The sequence below is a fragment of the Lytechinus pictus genome, chromosome 15 (assembly GCF_037042905.1).
Source record: "Lytechinus pictus isolate F3 Inbred chromosome 15, Lp3.0, whole genome shotgun sequence".
Taxonomy (NCBI): Eukaryota; Metazoa; Echinodermata; class Echinoidea; order Temnopleuroida; family Toxopneustidae; genus Lytechinus; species Lytechinus pictus.
Genome location: NC_087259.1, coordinates 16,908,241 through 16,921,641, shown reverse-complemented (window position 1 = coordinate 16,921,641; position 13,401 = coordinate 16,908,241).

Here is a 13,401-nt window from a genome sequence, read left to right as displayed (position 1 = left end):
GAAATGCAAATCAACTTATATATGGAAGTGTAGACTGAACAGAAATGCAAGACAGTTTGGGAAGAAAACAGTAAGTTTGAGGAAATGAACAATCAGGAAAATGACAAAATAACCATCCTACACTGGCATGAATTTGTTGAACATAAAAATCCATCAATTTCCACAAATATCCATGGTCATCCCAACAATATTTCAGTTTGTATATTTGTGGTGCGACATTCACGACTTTGTAGTCATGTCTGTTACTAAAGTTGTTACCTTGCAGGCACACACCATGTATTGCATGCTCATATACTTTACATGTACATGTATATCAATATTGCGCTTAGATTTGATCACCAGAGGAATATGGAAGTTATGGACTGATAATTTAGTACGGAGGTGTGATTAAAAAGGCTGAATTTGCTTAGGAGTGGTATATTATGAGGGGTATAATCTTATTGTGCTGACTCGTACAGCTGAACCATGGCTGGCCCATTGTGATGTATTTTGTGTTGAGTCTATCAATTAGACAGACAAAATACACATATCCTGTATCTTGTGCCTCATTTAGGTAATAGATATATATATACTTGAACGCCGGTGCCTTAACCACTAGACCACAGAGACGGGTTAGTGGCTAGGGCGACCCCGATCTGATTAATCGTCAGACAGACAGATTTTCGACACTATACCAATTATAGGGGCCCTGGTTCAATTCCCGGCAGAGACATTTTTTCGGCATTACCAATTTTTCCAAAAGGGCAGATAGCTCTGGGGAACCTTGATTTAAGCTACACCTACCATTGTTCTCATCTATCTATATTATGTAGCCTTTTGTCTATTACAATTTTATAATGCATTTCTTTGCACTAGAGGTGTAATGACTTTATAGTGGTGTAACAGAGTTTTGTACAGACAAGTTCTAGGTTCATAACTTAATGGGACAATCCTATTAAATAGCTCAAAACCAAAATAGTGTGTTCATGCTCTTTGTTAACAAAGAAATTTTGAAGATCTTATATATTAAAAATTAATTAATAAACTGATGTTGATATTCAATATAAGTGAAAGTTCATGATGAATAAAGGGTCTTAAGTTGCTTAAAATGATGAAAAGTAGCAATCTTATGTCCAATTTTGATATTCTATGTTATGTAATACACATCTATAGACTGATGACTGAATGCTGAAATGAAATGATAGTCCTCTTCTTTGTATTTTCTTGTAACCTTTAATTTCTTTTATTATTTATCCTTGCACTGATTGTATACTCAAAACTTCACTCAAATTTGTATTCAATTTCGTATATTGGTGTGTGTGTGTGTTTTATGGGATGACAAACGTATTTATAATTACTGGTAATGAAGGTTGTTAATATTTTGTATATATTTGTGAAAAATTTGTTGTGGTGGGCATGTAGATACGGGCTTTGGGGGCACTATACCCCAAAACTTCCATAACCAGAAAAAATGTAAAAGCAAAGGGAAAAGGTGGGAAATATGACATTATTTCTTCAAATTGTGTGAAAATCATTTACAAATGTAGATTTCTATTTAAAAAAAAAGGTTACTAATTTTAAGAATGTTTCCTCATATGTCATGATGTAACCCTCAATGTTTTTGCACATCATATCACTGGTGATGGAATGTCATCTTATAATATTCATGGAGAGGATTTTTGTTTAAGTGTGTGGTGCTTTCAGGGTATGTTTATTTATTTTCAAATGTGTGCTTTGAACAATTGTCTTTTTTTCCCTTCTTCCAAAATCCCACTTTCCTTGCATAGTAAAAGATGCATTTGAGCTGCTGTATGGCGACAGATTAAAGGGCAAGTTCACTTTTTATTTCTGATATTCCTTATCGCTACTATATTTTCCTATTGAAAGCACTTAGAGACATGTTTTGCGATAAGCGCTGTATAAATGATGTTGATAATAATAGTAATTATTATAATTATTATTATAATGATGATTATTATAAGTTGGTTTTAATAAAAGCAGAAAAAATATAGAGAAATATTGGGTTATGGATGAAGGTTGGATGAAAATCTGTCCAAGAATAATGGAGTTCTGCATTTTTGAAATTTTGACTTTGAAATGGAGCTATTAATTTTTGGAATTTTTACTTTGTGACATGACACAAATGGACAGATTTTCCATATTGTGCTATTTTCTAAAAAGAATTAAGTGATTTTATTTCTTTTATTTAACACTGGTCAGACACATTATTTCACACCCCCTTCAATAGAAAAACATTTTTTTATTAAATCATGTTTCATTAATTTAAAAATTAAATCTACCAACCTTATCCTACAAGAGGAATAGAGCTGATATGATCCAAACATTTAAGATTATTCACGGCACAGATGATTTGGACTGTACAAACTCCTTCAAACTTGACACTCAACCTCGGACAAGAGGTCCTTCACGAAAACTAATCAAGTTAAGAGCACACTCAACACTCGGGCAACGGGACTTCTCGCAACGAGTAATCAACCTATGGAATGATTTACCTACTGAAGTTGTAAATAGTAACAGTATAAATGCATTCAAATGAAATAGAGAGAAGGCCTGGAAAACCAAGTTTAATTGTTTTGACCCTAACACGGAATTCCCATAACTCGTCCAAACCCACACATACATTGTAAAATTGTTGCGTTCAACTGAGGACAAGTTCTAAGAAGATGCAGAGGGGCAAATAAGTCTTCTATACTTTATGCCCAACATCAAGGTAAATCAAGGTAAAAGAATGGAATTACTGGAGGAGCTACTCATATATGATGTCACAAATTTAAGCTTTTCATCAAACCTTCACAGATATTTTTTCTTTAGTTTTCCTTTTATAAAAAAAAACTTTTTGCCAGGGTGAACTTCCCTTTTAAAAGACAAGTCCACCCCAACAAAAAGTTGATTCGAATAAAAAGAGAAAAATCCAACAAGCAAAAACAAGGAAAGTTTCATCAAAAAAAGTTATGACATTTATAAGTTTCACTGCATTTCACACGACAGTCATATGCACATCCTGGAGGGTATGCAGATGAGGGGACTGATGACGTCACTATTTTGTATTTTATCACATGAAATTTCTAGTTCTCTCATTGTCCTGTATTAAGGTTTTATTCCTCACTGAACATGTGTAATTACTATCATACTAATAATTTATCGTTCAGTCAAGTTGGTCATTATTATTTTATCTGTAAAAATTGAAATATTGTATGATTCAAACAATTAAAAACAAAAAAAATAGTGAGTGAGGGACATCATCGACTTTCTCACTTGCATGTCGCTGAATTGCGGATAGAACTGTTTTATGAAAAATAAGCGAAAGTTCAAAATGTCATATTTCACATCTGAATTTGATGAAATTTTCTTAAGCATTATGCTTGTTTGATTTTTCTCTATGGATTCCAGTCAACATTCTTCTGGGGTGGACTTGACCTCCAAGAAGATTTATATGATCAGTTTTAAAAAAATATACGTTGAGTTTTCTTGCAAAGTTGTCTTCCTTGCATAAAGAAGATGCATGTAATCTAAACTACTTTATAGCAGCAGATTAGAATAACTTTATGGTCCAGTTGTTAAAAGAAAAAAATGTCTGGTGATATCAGGGTATCATATGGTCTTACAAAATTGATATGCATGTTTCGCAAAATTTTTCTCTTATTTTTTTCCCTAGAAATCCCACTATCCTTATAAGGTGAAAGATACATACATACATAACAGGTACTTATATAGCGCTTTACCAAAAATATGATCAAAGTGCTTTACAATGAATAACTAACTAAAGATGCATTTATGTGGGCATATTAGGAAGAAGAATTGTATGTATGATCATTTATTTTATTGTCTGTAAGGCTCTTAGGCTTAGTCATTTAAATCATTTCAAATGTGTGCTTTTGTAAATTTTTCTACAAAATGAAAAAACCTGACAATCTTTGCATATTAAATGATGTGTAAACTTCTCTATGGCTGCAGATTAAGAAGAAACTTGTCTTAATCTATTTATAAGCTTGTTAATTTACATATTTATTATGCAAATAATTATCTATATAAGCATATGGATTAAGATAGAACAGGTTGTAAATCGGTTTCTATTTTTCAAACCTGATATATTTATTTCTTATACAGGTTGACTGTAGTGATTGTATTATGATAAAGTGTTATTAATTTGGTTTTGATTGGGAGATTCATTAGCTAATAAAGAGTCTGCACAATATCAATACAATTGATATTCGCCACGTCTCATGCTTGCTATACAGTGTGTCCCAGAAAAAAAGAAGAAGCCTGTTTTCAGAGTGAGATAGCCCAGCCATCAAATACGTTTTGATAACCAATTTGACTCTGATGCTAGAGTAGAATCTCTTCTTTGATTTGAGACCCCATTCTGTGTTAATTATTCATGCAAACCAAATCCAATATAGTTTTAAAAAATGAGGCCTGTCAGGAGTGACTTGTGCAGAAACTCTCAAGTGTATTTAGATGCACTTTTATGTACAGAATGCAGATTTTAGTGAAGGGAACATAAAAAAACACCCAAGAGAAATGCTATTTATTGTATTCGCAAGGTCACCATTTTCCAAACAAATCTTGAAATAACTTTTCTGCACAATCTGATTTTGAAGCTTTGATATCAAACTCGTCTTGCTCATCTATGCACAAATTTTAGTGTAATGTTAGTTATCAAAATGAAGAAAAATTCATGAAGATAGTGGTGGCATTGGTGAAATATCATTTCTCTGTGCTGGTGAAAATAACTGAGAATTCCAGTTTCCTTTTTTATAGGACACTTGGTGTAACACCTTGTTAAGCATTTTCAGTTTTCCAATGCGATTTATATATATTTATATATATATATTGATGTATATTGACGTATATATATATATATATATATATATATATATATACGTCTCATTGCTTATTCTCACTGTATTTATAGCATCCTCTCAAATATATACTAGAAAGCACCCTCGCAATGTATAAGTCCCTGCTCCTCACAATTATATATATGTATATATTTATATAAAAATGAAGGTCCTGCGTCGGTTGTGGTAGTTTAAAACAAAATGCAAGCTGAATAAATATATATATATGTATGTGGATTGTTTCACTCTTGGATCTTGGCAATTTCTTATATTTTTATGTCTATAGTCAAAGAGTATTTTAACATTGATTTAAGGGATTTTAAAAATCTTAGATCATATTTCTACGGTGGCTGATTTCCGCCACTTTTTAATTCTTTTCTAAGTTACGGCGTTATAACGCCCTAATTTGTGGGGTTATATCGCCATATTATAGCGTGCTAAATAAATTCCGACATTATAAGGTCCTATAACTTCCATATGACGCTCTAAATTACGGTGTTTTGGTATGAGGGCAGCGCCCGCTTGACCTACCCCTCCCATTTATCGTGTGGCAAACGTGACGTGAAAAAAAAAATGATTTACAGTTTTGCTCGTCTGGCCTGACATATATACATATACATATAGGCGGATCCAGGGGGCTGAAGTGGCTGCAGTGTCTTTTACAATGTCGTCCAAGTTTTCTGCTGTTACTTTTCGCCACACATGATATGATTTCAGAATATTTATTAGGTCATCACTTTCTACACCGTCAAAGTGTTTGAGTGCAGTTGTGATATTTTTTCACTTTCTTTCTGCCAAATAGAATAGGAAGAAGTGATTCGTGCTCTTTACCCATAGTAGTGTCGTCAACCTTCTATCGTGTACTTGAGGAATGCTTATGCTAGCCTTTAAGGGAGGAATCCTTGTTGGTATACAGGATTGCATGATTCCTTTGTCATCGTATCTCTGATGCAGGATACCTTGACATTATCTCCAATGGTATTCACGAGATAAAAACTTTCCCATTACTCGGATAAAGTTTCTTGCAAGGCTCCAATGGTATCCACTCCTGCCTCCTCCTCTCCATCTGTATCTCAATGGGATCAAGAAATACATTGTTCTGTAATATGGCGATAAAACGCTGTGATTTAGGGAACGCCGTAATTTTGGGCGTTACGCCGCCGTAACCGGGCGTTATAACGCCATAATATAGGGTGTCACAACACCATAATATGGCGAGATAACACTATAGTTGAAGGCGTTTTAAGCTTTAATTTAAGGTGTTATATTGTTATAGGGCATTATAACATGGTAATTTATTTAGAGCTTTACAATGCCGTAATACAATGATATAATGCCATAATTTAGGATGTTATAAAGCCGTCATTTAAAAAAGAAATAGAGTGGCGGAAATCAGCCACTGTATATTTTCTGTAATATTGATTAAGAATAATTATTGAAAGGTTACATGATGTTGTAATATATATTTTTTTATGTATCATAACTTGCCATTTTTTCTTTTAAAATGATGATCTCCATGCAATTTATATTCAATACAGACTATTATAATAATAATAATAAAATTGTCATGTGCTTTATTTCACTGTTCTCTTTCTATTTTGCTTTGACCAAACTAATACCGAAACACTGACATGAAATGTAATTTTCATTCCAAAAATATGCATAATTCAATGGATATTTCATTGACATATTGTTCGAAACATTAAGGTTTAATTAGTACTATTTTATGACAATATGAATAGTTTCATGATCAACACTATTCAAATACATTCTTACTACTATAATGTGGATAACAAGTAGCAAAACAAGTATTTTTCTTTCAACAATCTGTTTGTTTCACTAAACAAATGAAATTAAAGTTTAATATCTGTATTGTCTCAAAAGGTAGATTTCAAGACTGGCTATTTCTAACATACAGTCAATGAGGGCTTGTGCCATCACATTGGGACGGGGTATTGGTCAGTTTGGGCAATCATGTAACTGACCATTCGCGAAAAGGACCCCCTATATTTCCGAAACATCGGGTCCAGTTTGCTGCCAAAACTTTTGTATAAATTTTGGCTATAATTTTCACAAAACATTGGGTAAGTTGCACCCGACCATTTGGCATTTTAAGGGGCCCTTCTCTCAAATGGTTCGGTTACACGATAACCCGATTAATGAAAGACCTCACAATATGTATAGTCAGTTCCCCATTCATAACGATACACACGCATATTAAGTTCCCCTAATAATGCAAGCTATTAATTCATTAGCCTGAATGATGATGAATTGGTCTCTCTCCTGTCTACTTAACTGCTCATGGTTCAAGTAGTACTTCAAGTGGTTCTCAAGACAGAAGTCGAGTACTGTTTCATAAAGACTTGTCATAACAATAAATGAACAGTTTTTATAACAAATTTACTATCAGCCAATTAGATTGAAGGAATTCAGTAGCTTTTAACTGTGACTGTAAATTTGCTACTATAACAAGGTTTATGAAACAGGCCCAAGGTCTTTCCAGATATGACAGGAGAGAAGAACCCCTATAATGTTTCAAGTAATTTAAGCAAAGAAAAATAAGGAAGAAAGGAAAATAGAAAAAAAATCCTATTTGTCATGTGATTCTATATTACCCATGTTTATTCAATTGAAATGAAATGATGTCCCCTTATTAACTCTGCTATTCAATTGCAAAATGATGGCACCTTTCTAGGTCAATTGTCTTGCCAACAACCCCCCCCCCCCCTCTGGCAGGCGCGTAGCCAGGGGGGGCGGTGGGGGCGGTCGCCCCCCCAAAAAACGTCCCCAAAAAGAAAAAAAGAAGGGAAAAAAGAGAGGAGAAAAAGGAAAAGGAAAGGGAAGAAAGGTAGCTTTTTTTTTTTTTTTTTTTTTTATTCTTTATTTTTTTTTTCTCAAAAGAGAAACTCCTTCACTCTTGCGCGGTTAAATGACGATATTGAAGTTCTCCATTGTTTCCCCCACCCTTTCTCTAACCTTGTTTTTCCACCTCAGCTATATGTGTTTCTTGCCAGTTAAAGTTCAAATGTACACATTAGGGCATGGAATTTGAGTAAAATTAGGCCGAACTATATGAAGTTATCTTTTTTTTTTAATTGATCGCGCAACTTCTGGTCGGGTCGGGTCGGCTCCGGGCGGGTAAAATCTTTAGATCGATTTCTGCCGTCACCTCCATAAAGTCAACTTTTCCCGATTTTCAGCTCATTACTAAACAACCATAATTTTGGGGCAAACAGATTCCTAATTTAAAAAGAGGAAGGTATAAAATTTGTGTAGTATTAAATAAAAAGTACAATATTTTTATTGAATTCTATTAAACTTCATGTCATTTCCCTGCACATTCATCTCCTGTCCTGTTTTGCGCCCTCAGTTTGAAATTTTGAATGACACTTGAGTTTCTTTATAGTTCAAAATGAAGCGCTTCAGGATAAGTCAAAGAAATTAGGCATCCTTTTTTATATAATTTCAATAAATCACAGAAGTTTCAACTTTTTGCGCACTATTTTCCTTGTAATGAAGTTCAATAATCTTATCAAATCAATTGAATTAGAGCCGATGGGGTATTAGAGATATCTGCATTTGATGAAACGTCCGCCCTTTGAAATTTCAGAGTTTCATTGCTCTGCGCGGGGAGGAATATCTTCCTCCCGGCATATACACTTCTCCTCTGTTTTGCGAGTTAAAGATATGCACTGTCGCTAGATTGTTTGTAATCAAATCTGATCTTTCCAAGGGAAGTATTCAATGTATCTTTGAGAATACCCTTTTCTCGGGACCCTTTTCATGGCAAAAAAAAATTGATAACACGCTTTAGCTTCCGCGCTTCGCGTGGGTTTATTATTATTCTTATTTCCTTTTTTGCATGTTTTGTGCGTTCATAATCACTTTTGAAAAAAAGGTTCATGAAAACAAGGTTCAAAATCACAATATAGTCAACTGAATTGGAGCTGATATAGGTACTAGAGACAAGAGAGACGGCTCCTTTTCATTTTAATTTATGAAACACCAAATGCTTCGCGCGGGAGGGGGTAACTCCCCCTCCCTGCACCCACCCCCTAGGGAGCGCGCTTCGCGCGCTCTGTAAGTGTTGGCACGCTTCGCGTGCATTTACCGCCCCCTCCAAAATGAAATCCTGGCTACGCGGTTGCCCTCTGGTGCATCCCCTTTGCACAGGCACATTGGCTGGAGACCTTTTTAGTCACAAGGTCCCCCCTCCCCCAAAGGATATGGCTATAAAGTTAGAAAAAATTGTTGCATAATTACATCAACAACATGAATGCCCAGTTTTTGTCTCGCCTGCATAGCAGAGCGAGACTATAGGCGCCGCTTTTCCGACGGCGGCGTCGTCACCATTGAAATCTTAACCAAGGTTAAGTTTTTGAAATGTCATCAGAACTTAGAAAGTATATGGGCCTAGTTCATGAAACTTGGACATAAGTTTAATAAATTATTACTGAACATCCTGCTTGAGTTTCAGGTCACATGACCAAGGTCAAAGGTCATTTAGGGTCAACGAACTTTGACCATGTTGGGGGAATCAATATTGAAATCTTAACCAAGGTTAAGTTTTTGAAATGTTGTCATAACTTGGAAAGTATATAAACCTAGTTCATGAAACTTAGACATAAGGGTAATAGTGTATCACTGAACATCTTGCCCTAGTTTCAGGTCACATGACTAAGGTCAAAGGTCACTTAGGGTCAACAAAGTTTGACCATTTGGGGCGTATTTGTAGAATTGTTATCATAACTTTGAAAATTTATAGATCTAGTTCATGAAACTTAGACATGAGATAAACTAAGTATCCCTCAACATCCTGTGCAAGTTTCAGGTCACATGATCAAGACGAAGGTCATATAGGGTCAACGAACTTTGATATTGTTGGGGGTATTTGTGGAATTGTCATAACTTTAAAAGTCTATGGATCTAGTTCATGGAAACTTGGGACATAAGAGTAACCATGTATCCCAGAATATCCTGTGCGCCTTTCAGGTCACACGGCCGTGTTGGGGGTATTTGTTGAATTGGCATCATAACTCAGAAAGTTTATGGATCTACACATGTAGTTCATGAAACATAGACAAGGATAATCAAGTATGTTTTGCACATGTCTTGGGTCACATGATCATGGTCAAGGTCATGTTGGGTCAATGGACTAATTATCATATGAGAGTTTTCTTTTGTGAATAATTATTCTATAGCTGTTTTCAAAGTTAGCACTGTTGCTATATTGAATCGCGTAATGCAGGCGAGACTGCCAGAGGTAATCATAATTATATGTTTCAAAGGTGACGTCACTTCATGGGACTCGTGCCTATAGACGTGATAGAGAGATGGAAATGTTTTAACCGGTGATTGATGAACAGGCATTGTACTACAAGCATCGGTGGATTAAAGCAAAGAAAATTGAGAAAAACAATTTGTCCAGAGTTACGCAGACAAAATCATGCATCGACTAATGATGTCATAATGAACTCATTATGATGTCATGTGATGTCATGAGAAACTGCACCATAATGATTGAGTCAAACATGGTACACCACAATGAAATCAATATGATTTCATTATTACATCATACTGAAATCACTATCATTGCATTATGACATCATAATGAAATCATAGCGGTGTCATGATTAATTTTATGACGTTGTTCATGCGACTTTGTACATTTTCAGATTTGAAGTATGAAAGGAGCAATTTAACGCAGCAAGTATGAAAACAAGGTTAATCTTTGTTGCAGCATTTCTGAAAAATGTGAACAGTTAATTGGGGGTACAAAATCATACAACATACAGTTACAGGTGGTTGAATGAACATTGGTTGTTCCGTTGCAAATCTTGCGGATTGAACTTCTTCCCTTTTTCTGTAAAAAGGAAAGTTAAGTCATTATTGTGATGTACTTGTTTAGTTTCAAAACAAAGGTGGATGAATCATTCTGGATATGGGGCATTGTTTTGTTGTTTCCATCTCTTCACTTCCATGCATGCTGGGGGGCCAGTACTTCCATTGACGAGTGGATACTATGCGCGACCATGGGGTCTCAAAAAGCACACTAAACACGTATTTTCCATTTTCTGAAAATGCACCCCTTAACAAGTATTGGCATGTGGAACCCTACCCTTAACAAATATTGGAAACAAAACGATACTATTGGCAAGTTCCATGAATTGACCCCCTAAACAAGTACAGCGATATTTTTATTGTTATGTCACAGTCGTCGGGTTTACCTTCACCTACATCATTGGGTTTAGTACAGCCCCACCTCTCACATCTCGCGCAAATCGTACTCTAAACACGTAGTGTTGACTCTTGGGGCAAAAGTACATCCTTTATAAAACATTTTAGTCTTAATTTTTTACACCCTCGCAAATTTGACCCTAAACACGTAGCTTTCATAGCAAAAATAGATACCCTTTTTTCATTATTTTAGTGTTTTGACACCCTTATCACGTTACGTACGTACGTAACGTGCCCTATCCACTCATCAAACTAAGTGCCCCTCCCCCCCCCCGGACGACAGTACCAGGTAGTGCTAACCTCCCCCCCTCAGGAAAAATGATTTTATTCTATATTGTTTTGACAGAACATTTCATAGAACTCGATAATATGTTTTTAATTAAATTAAGTGCTTATTGATTTACAGATTTAATTATGAAGACTAAACTTGTTTCGTCTCAGTCATTGAGGATGTGTTGTGTTTGATATACATATACCATAGAGCTATTAGCTCCATGCATATACTGTTCTTTGAAGTATTTACATTTGGAGTCAAGTATTGCTATATGGTCAGAAGATCTCTCTCTTTATCTTTATTGCACCATTTACTAATATTGACAGTGAGTCAAGAGAAATAGAGTCCTTTCAGACAATATTTTTTTGTTCTCCTGAAACAAAAATAAATTTCTAACTTCCGGAATAAATTATCTTTTAAAGCTGGTTGAAAGTTAATTAGTGAAGACACACACAATTAGCAATTAAAATGGTGATCAATCTTGCGAATAATGAAAACGAAAAGACAGGCTGTGTTAGTGTATTATTCTTTTCAGTAAATGCTCTCTTGTTGCAATGGACATCTGGGGCCCGTAACACAAAGCTTACCAATGATCGTAAAACATTTTTTAATGGCTAGTTGCATTGACTACAATGTACAATCAATCGTGAAAATCAAGCATACGATTAATCGCTAACCTTTGTGTTACAGGACCCATAACTCTCTATGAAGTTGGGTTGGAAAATATAAAAATTAAAAGAAAATGCAGACTCTTTTTTTTTTTGGGGGGGGGGGGGTTGGGGTGTTTGTGTACCACTAAAAGACAAAGAGACTTCATACAGCCTTTTCTTTTAATGGCAATATCATCCCCTTTTTTTCTAAAGGGGATGTTTACACCGATGATTATTTGGTTTTAATGAAAAAATAAAACAATTGAGAAAATATTGCTGGATTTTCAAATTTTTTTGGTTTTTCATTTTGTGACATCACAAACGAGCAGCTTCTACATTTTTTCCACATGACATTAATTTTACAAAAGACATTTTCTAAAAAATGTTAAAAGTGACTTTATTTGCATGGTGCAAAAATATATCAGGAAACCCAATATTCCATACCCTTTCTATGAAAAAATATGTTCATTCCTTATTTTCCATCAAAAATTTGAATTGATGGAGATATAGTGCATTATATATCAAAGAGCTGCTTGCATATAAGTCATAAATAAAGAACCTTTAACAAAATCATAACTATCCTATTTTTTGATAGATTTTCATCAAACCTTTACCAATATTTTCCTCCTTCCTGCTTTATTAAAACAAAACTATTATCAGGGTGAACTTCCCCTTTAATTGTAATGATTATACATACATTGCTCTGGGGGTCAGAAATTTATCCAAATGACCAGAGAATAACCAATTAATAATAAATGAGGAAGATGCTGGAGAAATATTATGCTGTCTCAAAGTGTTTATATTAAGTTTTGCTAAATCTATGCATTAAATTGTTTGTTTTCCAAGTTTGAATTCATTTACAGATGAAATTAAAGAATACATCTACAAAGATTGCTATTGTTTTACTTTAAGAAATACTTTATCTTTTTTTAGAAAACTTGTTTTCAATCAGTTTGGGTTGGTCATTTCTGGATACCTTTGTATCTGAACTTTCTAATTTACAATAACTAAATTTATGATGTATTCACAGGGCATTTTCTAAAGAATGGATTAATTTTGCTGAAAGAAAAAAAATATTATGAAATAATATGAAATATATGTCATTTTTTTCTCATAATGTATGAAGTTGGAAATCACTAGTATTCAATTTAGGCGTGGTATGAGTAGAGTGTGTGCTAGTCCCTATGGTGTGCCCATAGTGCCTGGAAACTAATAATAGCAAACGGCGACAAATGTACGTCATGGGGATTCCCCTCCTTACAGGATGGGGATTCCCCGGTATTAACAGCCTTTTTGTAGGCTGATACATATAGAGATATTCATTATAATTGTATTTGTATATGGTGAAATCAACATGTTTTGCTATATTTCAGTCCAAAAATATCATGATTTTAAAATC